We start from the raw sequence: 16,340 nt of genomic DNA, 5'->3' as shown, positions 1-16,340 counted from the left end.
CTAATTTTACATAATTTATTCCTTTTTTTTTTTTTAATTTCCAGCACCACAGATCTGGCTTGGGAAGTACTCCCCTGCCCCACTCAAAGGAGTCCCAGGGTCTTATCTCCATGTAGATAGAGGCTTACAGGCCTTTCAGCTGCAGGAGCTATTCAGAGGAAGGATGGGAAAATGATCCTGGATTGAAGATCCTGTATGGTCAGGGCAACAATTAGAGCCACCAGGAGCTGGTGTTTATTGGCCTGACCTTGTTCATTGGTTGCTCATACCTGATTTTCAGCTATGTTTTCCTAATGTCAACTCCATGATGAGTCTTCTCCCAACATTTGAATCCTTTATTCCAGAGATGTTCTGGTGGTCCTGATGCAGCGGCAGGAGGAAGGTCATCCTCTTCACTGGGTATGTGGAATGGACCGGACTCTGGGTCAGTGCCTGAGTCTGTCTGGAACTCTAAGCACTTGGGGGTGGCCTGGTGGCTTGTAGCCTGCAAAACCCACATGGTGACCTCTGCAGCCAACAGGATTACTCAGGTCCTGCCCTGTCATCTGAGTCCAGACAGAGCCTCACTGCCTCCTTGAAAACAGAAATCTGATAATTTTATCTTACAGCTTTAAGGTTTGGGCTAATTTCACCATTTCCCAGATAAGCTAATTAGCATAGCATTTAAGCTCCATGTATGTTTAGTCAGCCTTCAGTAGATTTTCCTAGCTTCACTTCACCCACTGTTTCCACCAACAACGTGGCCTCTACCACACCTTTCAGGTTTTCTGGTCCTCTAATCAAATATCTGAGTTCCTGATTGCTCTCTTATTGAAACTCAGATCTCATGACTGAAAGTCATGTGATCTTTTCATTCCCCATGCAGCTAGCTCTTCCTCGAAGTTGTCAAATTAAAGAGAAGTCACATTCACTAAGGAGCCAAAATTAGAGACATAAAATGAGACTTTGTTGATGGCATTTTCCCTTTCATGGGTAAATATCATTCTTTCATCATAAAAAGTAGATGTTTCCTTCATTATTTAGAGGTGAATAAGTAGGATTCTTGGAAAGATTTAAAGATTTATAAAGTTTGATCAAAACCTATTTTAGGAATCAGTTATTGCATTATAGTTTTCCAAAAATATTATCAAACCAAGTTTTTAATATTTCTTGCTTTTTGTGTTGCTTTTCATTATTCTTTACACCTAACCCTACTGCATTATTCTAAAAATAACTCTAACCACATCAGTCATATTAATCAAATATTTTTATTAAAAAAGGATTTTATATCCAGTCTGTAATGCCCAAAATGCCCACCATTTATTCCAAATTCAGGACTTTTTAACTTGAATCTTTTTCTCATCTGATTAGACTGATGCTTATAGTAGTGTAGAGTAGTCAATTCATTTATGAGGTTTTTTTTTCTAGTCTTTAGTTTCTCATTGATCATGATACAGGCTTCCAAAGAAAGAGGGTTTATCCTCAGAGTAATAATCTCTCATGAAAATAACATTGCCAGCCTTATTGGTTCTATAATTCAACTTATTAATGAATCAATCCATAATATTCATTAAATTCCCCCTATGTGAATCATCATGGGAAATATAAAAGTGGAGACTCCTTGGTGCTTGTTCTAAGACTTTATAATCTAGTAGTGACAATGTATCATATACATAAATGTTCTTGAAGTAAACTGGTATTTGGAAAGTACTATTTAGTGAATGAATGAAAGAACACATGTGCAAATGAGTGGATTTCATATACAGTAAGTAAAACAGAGGTAAAGGACACCTATATCTGGATTTAGAAGATAAATATTATAATGATAGGACCAGACTCTTAAGATATGGACCAGATTTATAAGATGGATAGGATATCAATTGATGAAGTTGGAGAGATGAAAATAAACTTAGTTGAAAATGATATGAGTAATAGCATCAGAGACAAGTCCTATAGTTTAAGCTTATCAGCTTAAACGGAGCAGATGACTATAGAAAGAAGTGGGTAATAAAAATTAGAGCCATATTTTGAAGAATCTTGAATGTCAACCTAAGAACATAGGTCTTATTTTTTCCTATAGGGACTAGAGCTCTGTGAAAGGTTTATGCTGAAGTTGAGTAATATGATAAAAAAAAAAAAGTCTCATGTCTGTGCCTCTTTGATTGCTAGTTTCATTATTGAGAGAAGAGAGCATGGATTAACAGTAAGAGCATATACTACTTGCTTCAGATCTGGCCTCTACCATTTACTGTGTGGCCTCTGCTAAGTTACTTAACCTCTCTGTGCCTTAGTTTCCTCAATTCTAAAATAAAGATGAGGAGGAGGATACAATGATGATAATAAAGATAGTTGTAAGAAGTAAATGGGTCAACTGAGGGTCAAATGAGTTAATGTATGTAAAGTACTTAGATCAATACCTTATTATTACAACTGTCATCACTGTAAAGACAGAAGAGTTGGGTGATTCTTTGCTTTCTATACTTTTAAAATTGAATCTCAGAAGAGTCAATAAAAAGAGAAAGAATAATCATAGACCAGTACAGTTTTAATTACTGTATTTTAAGCATGGCTTATAAACTAAGGTGTTATTTGGTAATCTGGATAATAGTTCTATGTATCCTTTGTGTGTTTAAGAGGATCTAAAAAGTATAACTAAAAAGAATGGAAAGAGAAGTTAATCAGCTTTTTTTCTGGGCTATAGAAACACATTTAAAAAAACATTCTTACATTGGATTTATGAGGATTTCTTGGATATAACACCAAAAGCACAGGCAACAGAAAAAAAATTGATTGGGCTTTCTCAAAAGTAAAAATTTTTGTGCAACAAAGGACACTATTAAGAGAATGAAAAGTCAACGCACAGAATGAAAGAAAATATTTGCAAATAATATACTTGATAAGGGATTAATATCTACAATACATAAAGAATTGCTGCCACTCATTAACCAACAACAAAAAAAATCAACCCAATTAAAAAATGGGTTTTATAGACATTTCTCTGAAGAATATGTACAAAAACCAATAAGCATATGAAAAGATACTCAACATCACTAGTCATTAGGAAATGAAAATCAAAGCCACAAAAAGATAACATTTCATACTCATTAGGATGGCTATTATCAAAAGAAAGAAAAGAAAGAAAGAAAGAAGGGAGGGATGGAGGGAAAGAAAGCAGAGGGGAAAGGAAAGTGAAAAAAATGGTTGGCAAAGATGCAAAGAAATTGCGACTCTTGTGCACTGCTGGTGGGAATGCAAAATAGTTCATCTACTATGTAAGACAGTATGATGCATCCTTAAAAAATTAAGCAGAGTTATCATATAATCCAGCAATGCCACTTCTAGGTAGATACCCTAAAGAATTGAAAACAGAGATTCAAACAGATATGTGAACACCAATATTCATAGCAGCAATAGTAACAGGAGTCAAAAGGTAGAAATAGTCCAAATGCCCATTGACAGACAAAAGGATGAACAAACTATGGTATGCTAATATAGTAGAATGTTATTCAACCACAAAAAAAGGGATGGAATTCTGAAACATGCTACAGCATGTGTGAACCCTGAAGATATCATTTAAGTGAAATAAGTTAGAGGCAAATATTGTATGATTCTGCTTATAGTCAAATTCCTAGAGACAGCAGAATAGTGATTATCAGCAGCTGGTGAGAGGGAGTAATGAATAATTATTGTTTAATGGATACAGAGTTTCAGTTTGGGATGATGAAAAAGTTCTGGAGATGAACAATAGTGACAGTTGTATAACAATGTAAATGTACACAATGCCACTGAATTTTACACTTAAAAGTGGATAAAATAGGGACACCTGGGTGGCTCAACAGTTGAGTGTCTGCCTTTGGCTCAGGGAGTGATCCCGGGTTCTGGGATGGAGTCTGCATTGGGCTCTCTGTGAGAAGCCTGCTTCCCCCTCTGCCTATGTCTCTGCCTCTCTCTCTGTGTGTCTGTCTCTCATGAATAAATAAACAAATCTTTTTTAAGAAAAGTGGTTAAAAGAGTAACTTTTATGTAATGTATATTTTATTACAATTTAAAAAATTAGTCCACATGAAATTCTTTCACTGCTCCTATATTATATGAGCATCTAGTTTAATTGCATTGGTATAAAAAAAATAATTGCATTGGTATGAAGGTATCATTGATTATGAACAACCAGAAAACAAAAGAGGAAAATTGAATGATCCATGATAGATTTCTCATTAAAATGTTCCAGTAGAGAGAGGTGCCTGGGTAACTCAGTTAAGTATCCAACTCTTGATTTTAGTTCAGGTCATGATCTCGGGTTTATGAGACTGAACTTTGTTTGCATCAGGCTCTGTGCTGGGCATGGAGCCTGCTTAAGATCCTCCTCTCCCTTTCCCGTTTGCTGCCTCTCTCTCTCTCTCTCTCTCTCTCTCTCAAAAAAAAAAAAAAAAAAAAAAAAAAGAATGAAAAAAAAAAGGTCCCCAAAGAAGTCTTAGGATATAAGGTTTATCTTGATATTTCAATTATTCTTGTTTTCTTTTCAAGGAAAACATATTCTAATAGTTAAGAACTGACATTTTATGTGCTGAAAGAGACTCTAAAGCTGGTTACCTTGTTTGCCTTATTATCCATAAGGCAATAGTTCCAAATTTCAGTATTGTCTGCATAATAAACCTGAAATAATATGCATTTTAGTTTCCTAGAAACTTTAAGACTCTGTAGAGGGATCTTTCACACAGAGATCCTTAAGTCCTTCTCCCTGACCCTTTTCTGCTCCCTTTCTCACATCTCCTGAACAAAATGGGTATGACCCCAGTTTGGCTCTGGAATTTCTGCTTTGCAAAGATATCCATCTGTTCCTTTCATTATCTTCCTAGTCATATCTGACTGGGTTTGGGATGTCCAAATACATTTCTGTTATTGTCAACACTACAGAGCCAAGAACTCTTTGGGCAAGTAAACTGCACTATAAGCTATTGCCTTATGTGTCCTCAAAAGACTTGCCCTTGCCTGAATCTAGAACCTTTATTGCTAGAGAGAATGTGTAATACTTAGCAGGAAAAATGTATTTGGTATTTGACCTGCTATCAAAATGAATTTTAAAGATGAATACTAAACAAGGAGAAACAAAACATGTCAAATGTCCAACAAATGTGGCATTTTAAACTTGACGTTTCCTAATAGGCTAGTATTTTAGAGGTTACTATGTTTCCTGAATGTTTTTAGCAGAATATATAAACTCTATGAAAAGGTATAACTCCTGTTTATTCTCTTCTAGGGTAAAATCACAGGGCTCATTAAAAAATACAACAGAAAAATTTTTTGAGCTGGTGATTCTCTATTTTTATTTTTTAATGAATAAGCATGGACATGAATGTTACTGTTAACATTCCCAGAAATTTTCTTGTCAATCTTGAAATACAATTTGCTTCTGAGTTGCTACCACTGTAAACAGAAATTATAGCAGTACCTTCTTTGATACGTCTTCTATTTTCACAAATTGAAAATTCCCTAGGTTTTCTAATAAATCCAATATAACTACAGGATAGAAAACTTGAGATAATGCTATGACATCATTAGATTCATTCATCCAGTTGTCATTTACTGAGTGTCCAGTATATGTCCAGTATTGTGTCAGCTAGGTAATGGGAATCCAAAGATAAGACATTTTACTTTTGAAAAATGTACTCTTTCATAGTATGAGCAAACAAGTATGCAACCCTGATAGCTATTTCCCCCTGACTACATTATACTGGGGATAAAATGGAAGGTAAGATCATACCAAGCGTTATAAGGTGTCTTGTAAAATGCCATCTCTCCAAGCTCTTCACCTCTTGTCATTAAGAGTTGCTTCAACCTTCACACTGAGGTGACAACCTTAGAGCAGAAACAATGAAGAGCATAATATTCGCAAGAATATCATTTCCTTTGTTCACTGTTTTTTACACAATCTTGCACCTGTACCCTTAAGTGGGCAGTCTCTACAATATCTGGGACTAGAAAAACCACAAGGTTTCTTTTCCTTGCCATATCCAAAGAACATTTAAAAATATCCGTGCTGAGCCCCCATTATCAGAAATTTTGATTTGAGGCAACCCAGGTGGCTCAGTGGTTTAGTGCTGCCTTCAGCCCAGGGTGTGATCCTGGAGACCTAGAATTGAGTCCCACGTTAGGCTACCTGCATGGAGCCTGCTTCTCCCTCTGTCTGTGTCTCTGCCTCTCTCTCTCTTTCTCTTCTCTCTCTCTCTCTCTCTCTCTATCTCTCATGAGTAAATAAATAAATAAATAAATAAATCTTTAAAAAATAAAGAAATTTTGATTTGATTGTTGACTTTATTGCTGTCATTATTGTTGTTCTGGAAATGATTCTAACCTGCAGCATGTTTTAGAACTGCTATCCTAAGTGACTTCCAACTCTAATAAATTCTTTGACTCAACCAACCAAGCCAGTATCAAAGAACACAGCCTTTTGACTGTGGTGGGGCCTCAAATCACTGAAAGGACTCTTGATTCATGGTCTTTCCTTTTTTAATATTTTATGTATTTATTCATGAGGGACACACAGAGAGAGGCAGAGACATAGGTAGAGGGAGAAGTAGGCTCTCTGCAGGGGGAGCCCTCGATCCCAGAACCCTAGGATCATGACCCCATCCAAAGGCAGATGCACAACCACTGAGCCACCCAGGTGCCCTGGTTCTTGGTCATTCCATCCCTTGCTTCTGGGTTTTGAAATTGCTTCTAAACAGAGCAGGAAACGAGACTGAGGTGAGAAGTTCGACCATCTCCCAATTCTACTAAAATGCATTATCCTGGGCAGCCCCGGTGGCGCAGTGGTTTAGTGCCTGCCTTTGGCCCAGGGCGCAATCCTGGAGACACGGGATCGAGTCCCACGTCAGGCTCTCTATATGATGCCTGCTTCTCCCTCTGCCTGTGTTTCTGCCTCTCTCTCTCTCTCTCTGTCTCTATGAATAAATAAATAAATAAAAATCTTTAAAAAAAATAAATAAAATGCATTATCCTATCTTGCCACAGTTTCTTGTACTTGGTAAGAGTAGTCCATCGCAAGTAGATACAAGGGCAGTTGCTCAGTTATGTAAGCAAATAAATCCAGATTTGGCTTAGAATTAGAATTCTATATATGCAACTGAAAATATTCCTTAGGTAACATAACCTCCTTCCCGGGCTAAAATGTGGTCTACCTATTCAGAGTCCATAAAATGTGGTACACTCCTTGAGGAATGTACATTAAATTGCATTTGTGTTTGATTCTTTATTTTTGTCCGCTAAACTACAACCGTTTTTAATGTAGAGGCTCTCTTCTTTCCTTTTTTCCTCCTATGGTACAGTTTGGCAGAAGTAGGTATTCAATTAAGAAAAAGAAGAAAAGAAAAAACATGACAGATAAGTAAAAATGAATTTTCCTCATATTTAAATTTTTATATTCTTTCTTCAACAGAAATAATGTCCAGAACACTAAACTGGCTCTAAAGAAACTCTGTTTTAATTTTTTATTAATTTAAATTGTATTAATATTTCTCAGCACATCAACAACAGATCTTAAACACCACTTAGTTGTCCTGTCTCCCTTAGGCCTTTTACCACATTCTAGAACTGAGTATCTGTCAGAAAGTTGGCAGTATTTTAAGCAAGGTATGAGATATGAGACATAGTAAAAAAAAAAAAATGTAAGCCTAGAATTCCCCAAGCACTAAAGTTTATCCACTGTAAAAACTGTGTGCTCTGAAGAATTCAATCTATCACTGAATAAATTTTCTGTTAGACTTTCTTGATTGGAAGCTAAAGGGTCAATGAAATTACTCAAACTATGGGCAACTGTCAGACAGAAGAAAGTCGATCATATGCTTTCTTTTATCTATTTGGGGGGGGGGGCTGAATTTCCTTTTCTCAATATGTAGTACATTTCCTAAGTGACACACTTCATGATCATACTAAAGAACCACTGTGTATGAAATATCATATAGGTTTCCCCCACTATCTGAAAGTTTGCTTTTAAGAAATTCCTACATTAACAGTTGTTTTTGCTAACAGACTCAAAAGCATTTTAGCTTTAATGAAATGGCAATTGATTCTTTGATTTATGTCATTTCAGCTTACAAAACATTTCATAAAAATACTCTACTTTCACTTATTTTTTCTCCTTTCCCCTTTATTCTCTTTCACTATTTTTTATATTCCCCAAATGAATGAAACCATATAATGTTTGTCCTTCTCCAGTTGACTTACTGCACTCAGCATAACACCCTCCAGTTCCATCCACATCGAAGCAAATGGTGAGTATTTGTCGTTTCTAATGGCTGAGTAATATTCCCTTGTATACATAAACCACATCTTCTTTATCCATTCATCTTTCGATGGACACCGAGGCTCCCTCCACAGTTTGGCTATTGTGGACATTGCTGCTAGAAACATCGGGGTGCAGGTTTGCCGCCGTTTCATTGCATCTGTATCTTTGGGGTAAATCCCCAGCAGTGCAATTGCTGGGTCGTAGGGCAGGTCTATTTTTAACTCTTTGAGGAACCTCCACACAATTTTCCAGAGTGGCTGCACCAGTTCACATTCCCACCAACAGTGCAAGAGGGTTCCCCTTTCTCCACATCCTCTCCAACATTTGTTGTTTCTTGCCTTGTTAATTTTCCCCATTCTCACTGGTGTGAGGTGGGATCTCACTGTGGTTTTGCCCATTTCATGATTGGATTGTTTGTTTCTTTGCTGTTGAGTTTAATAAGTTCTTTATAGATCTTGGAAACTAGCCCTTTATCTGATGTGTCATTTGCAAATATCTTCTCCCATTCTATAGGTTGTCTTTGAGTTTTGTTGACTATATCCTTTGCTGTGCAAAAGCTTCTTATCTTGATGAAATCCCAATAGTTCATTTTTGCTTCTGTTTCTTTTGCCTTCATGGAAATATCAGAAAGGGAGACAGAACATGAAAGACTCCTAACTCTGGGACACGAACTAGGGGTGGTGGAAGGGGAGGTGGGTGGGGTGTGGGGGGTGACTGGGTGATGGGCACTGAGGGGGGCACTTGACGGGATGAGCACTGGGTGTTATTCTATATGCTGGCAAATTGAACACCAATACAAAACAAATTTATTTAAAAAAATGCTCTACTTTCAGAGAACAGAGGAAAACTGTCTTGGAAAAAAAAAATCATTATTGACTAATATAGTTAGAGCTATTGAACAGTGGGACATTAGTTAGAGTCTTGTCTGTAATTTAAAATTCCAAAGTGTAAATTCTCTCATTATATAAACTAGAAAAAATTTTTGTATGTCTGAATATGTCATCATTCTCCTAAGGCAATCATGACAAGCTCTCAGAATGCCAGCTGTATTAATATATGATGTGAACAATGAATTTGAATAAATAGGGAAGCTCTGAAGATAATTCAAGGTAGTCCATCTTTGTTCCAAATGAGAAGAAAACTCTAATATAATGAGTGTTAGCCAATTTTAAGAGAAACTAACAGGTTTTTAAAAATATACTCTAAGCAATTACATCTTAAATTTATCTTGGGTTTACATTTTAGACTCTTGTCAAAAAGTTAAATTGAGGGCAGCCAGAGTGGCTCAGCAGTTTAGTGCCACCTTTGGCCCAGGGCGTGATCCTGGAGTCCCAGGATCGAGTCCCATGTCAGGCTCCCTGCATGGAGTCTGCTTCTCCCTCTGCCTGTGTCTCTGCCTCTCTATGTGTGTCTCTCATGAATAAATAAATAAAAATATTTTTTAAAAAAGTTAAACTGAAACAAATATACTCTTGTAATAAGTCTCAAGTAAACTAAAATATCCATTTACCAGCTAGCCAGTTTTTTGTTTATAATTGCTTTGTTAAAATTGATAGACCAATAGATGATTTCCTAGTCTTTTTTCTGTCATTCTCTTTTCTTTCCTTTTTTTTTTTTTTTAACAAAGCAATGGACTGGATTACTTTTATAATAAGGCAAAAATCTAGCAAAAAATGAAAGAAGCAATAAGCTCTTATAAACTTTGAATATGTGAAGAAGACAAAGAGATTAGACCCATCCCAAAGGCTTTACTTAACATGAGCACCTCTTGCAGTGCTTTCAATCTGCATCAGTCAAGGGTGTCACTAGCCAGTTTCGGAATACAGAAAACTGACAGTCCTGTTTGGACATGTCTCTCCCACATATCTCATTGCTATCTAGAGCATATACGTATTCTCACCAAATCCTACCAATCTTAGATCATTAACATTTCTTAAATTCATTCATTTTTGTCTAGTTCTGCTACTGTTTCTCAAATTGCCACTGTTTCTCATCAGATGTATTTACTCGCATCCTAACTCTGGTCCTCTTATCCTTCCTGATCTTCTCCAGGTTCTTCTGCACTTTTGAACCAGAGTGATTTGCATGTTAAAATGCAAATTTAATCATGTCTCTCGTCTTCTTTTGCACTGTTCTAAGGATAAATATCAAAACCTTCAACATGACCTTCATGGCTCCACATGGTCTGTTCTGCCTCATCTCCCACCAAGAGCTCCCTCATTCTCTGTGCTCTAGACACATGACCTTACTTTAACTTCTGGAACATGGCATTTGTCTATAGGGAACCTATATCTAGCATGGCACCTGGTATAAGGTAGAAGGCAATAAAAACTTGATGAATGCACAGGATGAATGAATGAAGCATAATGTGGCAGGATAATGTCATACTGAGTAGATGTATACTATGAGAACTTCTGCTTTGTCATGTATAATACATATTTTAGATTGTTTTCTTCACAAGGAAACCACTGTCAACACCATTGCACAATATGTAAAGAACAAAGTTTACAAGTCAAGGCAATAGATTTTTCTTTGATTTACATGACAAGAGATATTCATCTGCACTTCGATTGGGAATACAAAGGCTACTTTACTTATCATATGCATTAATTAAAATATCATTCATTCATAGTTTTAACCCAGAGAAAATATCTTTTCCAAAGATATTAAATAATAAATTCATACACACAGGAAAACTCACATTTTGACTGAGAAAGGCACAGATGCTCTTCAGAGTAAAAATAACTTCAATAGCAATTTCTTTGAAAGAATACAATTTTAAAGTAAATATGTGGTTCAGGCATTTTCTGAATGGGATTGCTGAGCTGATTTTGAACTGGGAGTTGTAATCTAATCAGGTCAATCTAGCCTGTGATCCAGCAGATAGAAATTCAGTTGTGTGGAGGAGGGAAAATGAGGAGAAGATTAATATTTACTATGAAGTACACAATGTAAAGAGGATTTAATAGATAGATACTCTCTCTTAATCCCTATAACAACCTAGAGTGTTATCTTCCATTATCTCCAGTTTACTGCTAGGAAGCACAGTTTAGGAGGTTACACAGATATTAAAGGGCAGATGTAGTATTTGTCTGACTCCAAAAACTTCTCTTGACTTCCTGTGATTAACTGCAAAGCTCGCCTTCTTATTACTCCTCCTCAGGGACCACCACAGACACTTCTTACCTTCTGGGGTTATTTTCTCTATAGATTTCCAAGTGACTGAACTCCTGTTACTCCAACAGTTACTATCATTACTCTACTCCTAATCCTAGCTAGGAAATTAACTTTAGTGCTGTCTTGGTGGCTTCATTATTTTCATTTTTTTAAATTTTTTTTAAAGATTTTATTCATTTATTCATGAGAGACACACAGAGAGAGGCAGAGACACAGGCAGAGGGAGAATCAGGCTCCCTGCGGGGACCCCGATGTGGAACTCGATCCCAGGACCCCAAGATCATGACCTGAGCCAAAGGCAGACACCCAACCAATGAGCCATCCACGCACCCCTATTATTTTAATTTATAGCATTCTCTGTATGAGATTCTGTAAAGATTAATCAATGGCTTAAAATTCTTTTTCCTTTTGAAATGTATTGTCATTTATCTGAATAGAAAATGTTGAAATTTGAGGATCTTGGTTTCATTAAATACAATTGTGCAAAATACTTCTGCACATCTTCAGTGAACTTTTTTTCTTTTTTTTTTTTTAATTTTTTATTTATTTATGATAGTCACAGAGAGAGAGAGAGAGGCAGAGACACAGGCGGAAGGAGAAGCAGGCTCCATGCACCGGGAGCCCGATGTGGGATTCGATCCCGGGTCTCCAGGATCGCGCCCTGGGCCAAAGGCAGGCGCCAAACCACTGCGCCACCCAGGGATCCCTCTTCAGTGAACTTTTAATTATATGTTTAATATAACCTCTCTCTAAAGACTGGGTGTTAAAGGCCCATTTCTGGACTACTCACCAAATTTCTTGTATTCTAAGTTAACTTCTCATAATATGCTATAAATTCTGATAGAAATAATTTGAAGACCAAAAGGTTATAATAACAAATATTTGGACAAAGAATAAAACATTCTGATGTCTTCTAAATAGTGGAGATCATCAGACTCACAGATTTTGGCTTAATGTTATAAAATCAAAGTGAATTAGAGATGATTGTCTGGATTTTTAATTTTCATATGAACTGTCTCTAATTTCTAAGGCAGCCCTGTTTGAATTAACCAATTAAGATGTAGGCTCCAGTTTTATATTGCCAGTAACTTGCTAAGCATTTCACTGCCAGCTGTCTTTCTTTCTGTCTTTTTTGTAAGACAGGGAAAAAAAAGTACTTGTTTTTTTTGTGAAGATTTTAGTCCAAAAAATGACTTTTACTTTTTTGTAAAAATGGCACATGTCATCCTTGAAAACAAAGGACTCTCAAATCATCAACTTTTATTGAGCATTAACCTTGTGTCAATTAATGGAAAGGTGATAGAGAGAATAGAATTTATTCATTTATTTATTTAAACATGAACTTATACTATATTACAATAAAGTATTGCCAAAAACAAATTCAAACTTAGATAAGGAGAGTTACCAGAAGAAAGACTGTTGCAACCAGGAACAACTTCCAATCTCAGAAATCCCTAAGTATCTCAAAATCAGACAGAAAAGCCTTTTCATGTGTAGGGGAAGGAGAAGTGTTACGGGTTGACCTTTGTCTCCCAGAAAGATATGTTGAAGTCTCAAATCCCAGTATCTCAGCACGTGACCTTATTTGGAAAGAGCCATTGCAGATAGTCAAGATGAGGTCATAGGAAGTAGGATGTGCCCTTCATCCAACAGAACTATAAGAGCATGTGAGGATACAAGGGGAAAATAGTATAGAGCTGGATACCAGAGTAATATAGCTGCCAACCAGGGAGCACCAATGATTAACAGCCACCAAAAGCTAGGAAGAGGTAAGGAAGGATTGCACCCTGCAACACAGAGGGAACATGGTCCTGTTGACACCTTGAAGACCTTTCAGACTTCTAGCACTCCACAACCGTAAAAGAATCAAGTTCTAGTGTTTTAAGCCACCTGGTTTAGGGTAATTTGTTACAGCAGACCTAAGAGACTAATACAAGGGGTAAAAAAGATTAGCAGAAACTTTTAAGAGGCAGTTGGGCAAGCAAGGAGAAATGCCCAATGGGGTCTCATGGGAAAAGTGTCTTGGCGCATTCAGCGAGTTCTCAGAATTAACTGATTTGGGGGTTTGTCTTGCTTTTTTTTTTAAGATTTATTTATTTATTTACTTATTTACTTATTTAAGACAGAGACAGACAGAGAGAGAGAGAGAAAGAGAGAGGCAGAAACACAGGCAGAGGAAGAAGCAGGCTCCACAGACAGAGCCCCACGCGGGACTGGATCCCAGGTCTCCAGGAATACGTACGCCCTGGGCTGAAGGCAGCACTAAACCGCTAAGCCATGGGGGCAGCCCCTTGTCCTTGCTTTTTTAGTGCTTGCTCAGGCTGGGAGGTAATCAGAACTCAAAGAAGGAAAGAAGCCTGACTAAAGCCTAATCAAGACAAAGCAGATGTAAGAAATGGGCAATTGTGAATACGTGGTCAGTATGAAATTAATTTTATTTGAATTTCAATGGAAAAATAATTAAGTGAAACTAAAGAGATTGAAGAAATTCAGATATTTCTGCACAAAGACTTCAATTACCAAAGAATTATTTAATGTAAAGACTTATTTAAGAGGTCAGAATTCATGGGGGTTTTTGTTTGTTGAACTTTAGGGTTAAGTTTTAAACTAATTTTTGACTTGATGCTAGGGGACATGGAATTTAGCACACATGTAAGTGCTTTTCACCCTCTGGAGCTCATCTGCTTTGTGAGGCATGTTACTAGTCTTATGACAGCAAATTTTATAAATTGTACATATTTCTCACAATTTTTCATCTGTCCATTGGTCACAGGGTCTTTTTTCCTGAAATATTTATTTTCATCCATCTTTTGGTTGTCTCAACTTTGGCATAGAAACTTTTTCTCTTTTTTCAATTTTAATAAGCAGGCTCTTTGGTCTAAGTTTTTGAATTCTTTTTTTTTTTTTTAACGATTTTATTTACTTATTCACGAGAGACAGAGAGAGAGAGGCAGAGACGCAGGCAAAGGGAGAAGCAGGCTCCCCACAGGGAGCCTGATGAGGGACTCTGTCCCAGGACCCCAGGTTATGCCCTGAGCCAAAGGCAGATGCTCAACCACTGAGCCACTCAGGTATCTTTTGAAGTTCTTGAATTCTTGATAATTTCTCTAATTTCATTTAAATTTGAAAGACAATTTGTCTCCACATGAAATTCTTGAGTCATACATCTGCCAGGATTCCCTTATGACTTTTTCTGTATTCTCTTTAGGTTACCAAATTCACCAAAGTATAATTTGGTATTAAACATTAGGTAATAGTTTGTCCTGGGGATATTGTATACTGTCTTGATCTTCAAATGAAAAAAATTTTAAAGAATTTACTTACTTGTTTGTTTTTATTCTCTTTTGTTCTCTTAGAGTATCAGCTATGCATTTGTTGGATCCCTATTGATGAATTTTCATTCCTATTATCAACTCTAAAGTCATTTTCATATTCCTGTTCTTTCCTGTTTTCTTTTGAGTGATTTCCTCAAGCCTATTTGTACTTTGTGTCCCTGACATAATTCTATTTGTGTTTTATTCAAGGTGGGGGGATCTAATATAGCCTATACGTAATTCAATTTTCTTGTCTCAATTTTGTTTTGAATGATTTCTTCAAGTCTATCAATGCACTGTGTCCCTTTCTTTAATTCACATTTACTTTAGTTTTTGGTGTTTCCAACATTATTTTATGTCTCTATTCATGTGTATTTTTGTTTTCCATTTCTATTTTAAGCTCTAGCTGATAACTTTTAATCTCTTTGTTGCTTTATAATCTTTGTATCTTGTGTTTTCTTTTTCAGTGTTCTCTGCGTAGGTGTATATATAAGATATATATGTTATATATGTAATGTTTTATTTACATTATACATATATATAAACCATTATATATAATGTGTATACATATATATAAACCATTATATATATATAATATGTATGTGTGTGTATATATATATACATATATATATACACACACACATATCTGTTCTAGAAGGGAAAGGAGTGAGAGAGCTCTCTGGTGTTCCTTTTATAATGCCTTAATCCCACTCAGGAGAGCTTGACCCTTATGACCTAAGCACCTCCCAAAGGCCCTGCCTATCTAATATTATCACATTGGGTACTAAAATTTCAATATATGAATTTTGAGGGGACACAAACATTCAGATCATATATATATATATTTGTCATACGCTGTCTATATCTCTTTGGATGATTACTTTTGTGATGTACGTCCAACACTTACTGAGCATTTGCTATTTGCAGACACACTTCTAAGCCCTTAGTCCTCATTATCTCATTAGATATAAGTGCTTCATTTGTTTACATATGCTTTTCTACTTCTTTTTGTGAACATTCATTCTGGTTAGAGGTTGAGTTAGAAGGAGTGGATGAGTTATTTATTTGAGAGTATAAAGTAGTGTGGCCATGACAGAATTGTGGAATAAGCTGAAGTCTTGTCAAAAGACTCTTCTGGGTTAATGGCTCCAACACCTGGTCCCAAAATAGATTATCTTTTTATACCTTTGACACGTGTTCCCTCTGTGTTCTTACAACTGGTGTTGCATACAGGGAAGCACTGGATATCCATTGCAACCTGGCCCTCACTATTTCTTTCTCCTCTTTCACTTTATTCTGCTTCCAGCAGTGGCAAAGTCACTATAAACCTTTCTTTTTCAACTAAGCTTACTTCTAGACAGGAATTGCAAACTTAAGTGCCCACAAGGACACAATATATAGACACTACAAGTACTCCAGCTTTGATAGGCCAGTCTATTTTCTACATTAAAAAGTAAACAGTCTTTTAAAGATTCAGTCCTGCCATTTTTCTCAATTTCCTTAGTCAAACCCCACTAAAAGTAAAAGTAGTTACAAACAAAAAGATAAAATACACACAGGAAGTAGAAAAATAAAAGCATGAGGAA

This window comes from Vulpes lagopus, chromosome 6, assembly GCF_018345385.1.
Source record: "Vulpes lagopus strain Blue_001 chromosome 6, ASM1834538v1, whole genome shotgun sequence".
NCBI lineage: Eukaryota > Metazoa > Chordata > Mammalia > Carnivora > Canidae > Vulpes > Vulpes lagopus.
This window is presented reverse-complemented; position numbering follows the sequence as displayed.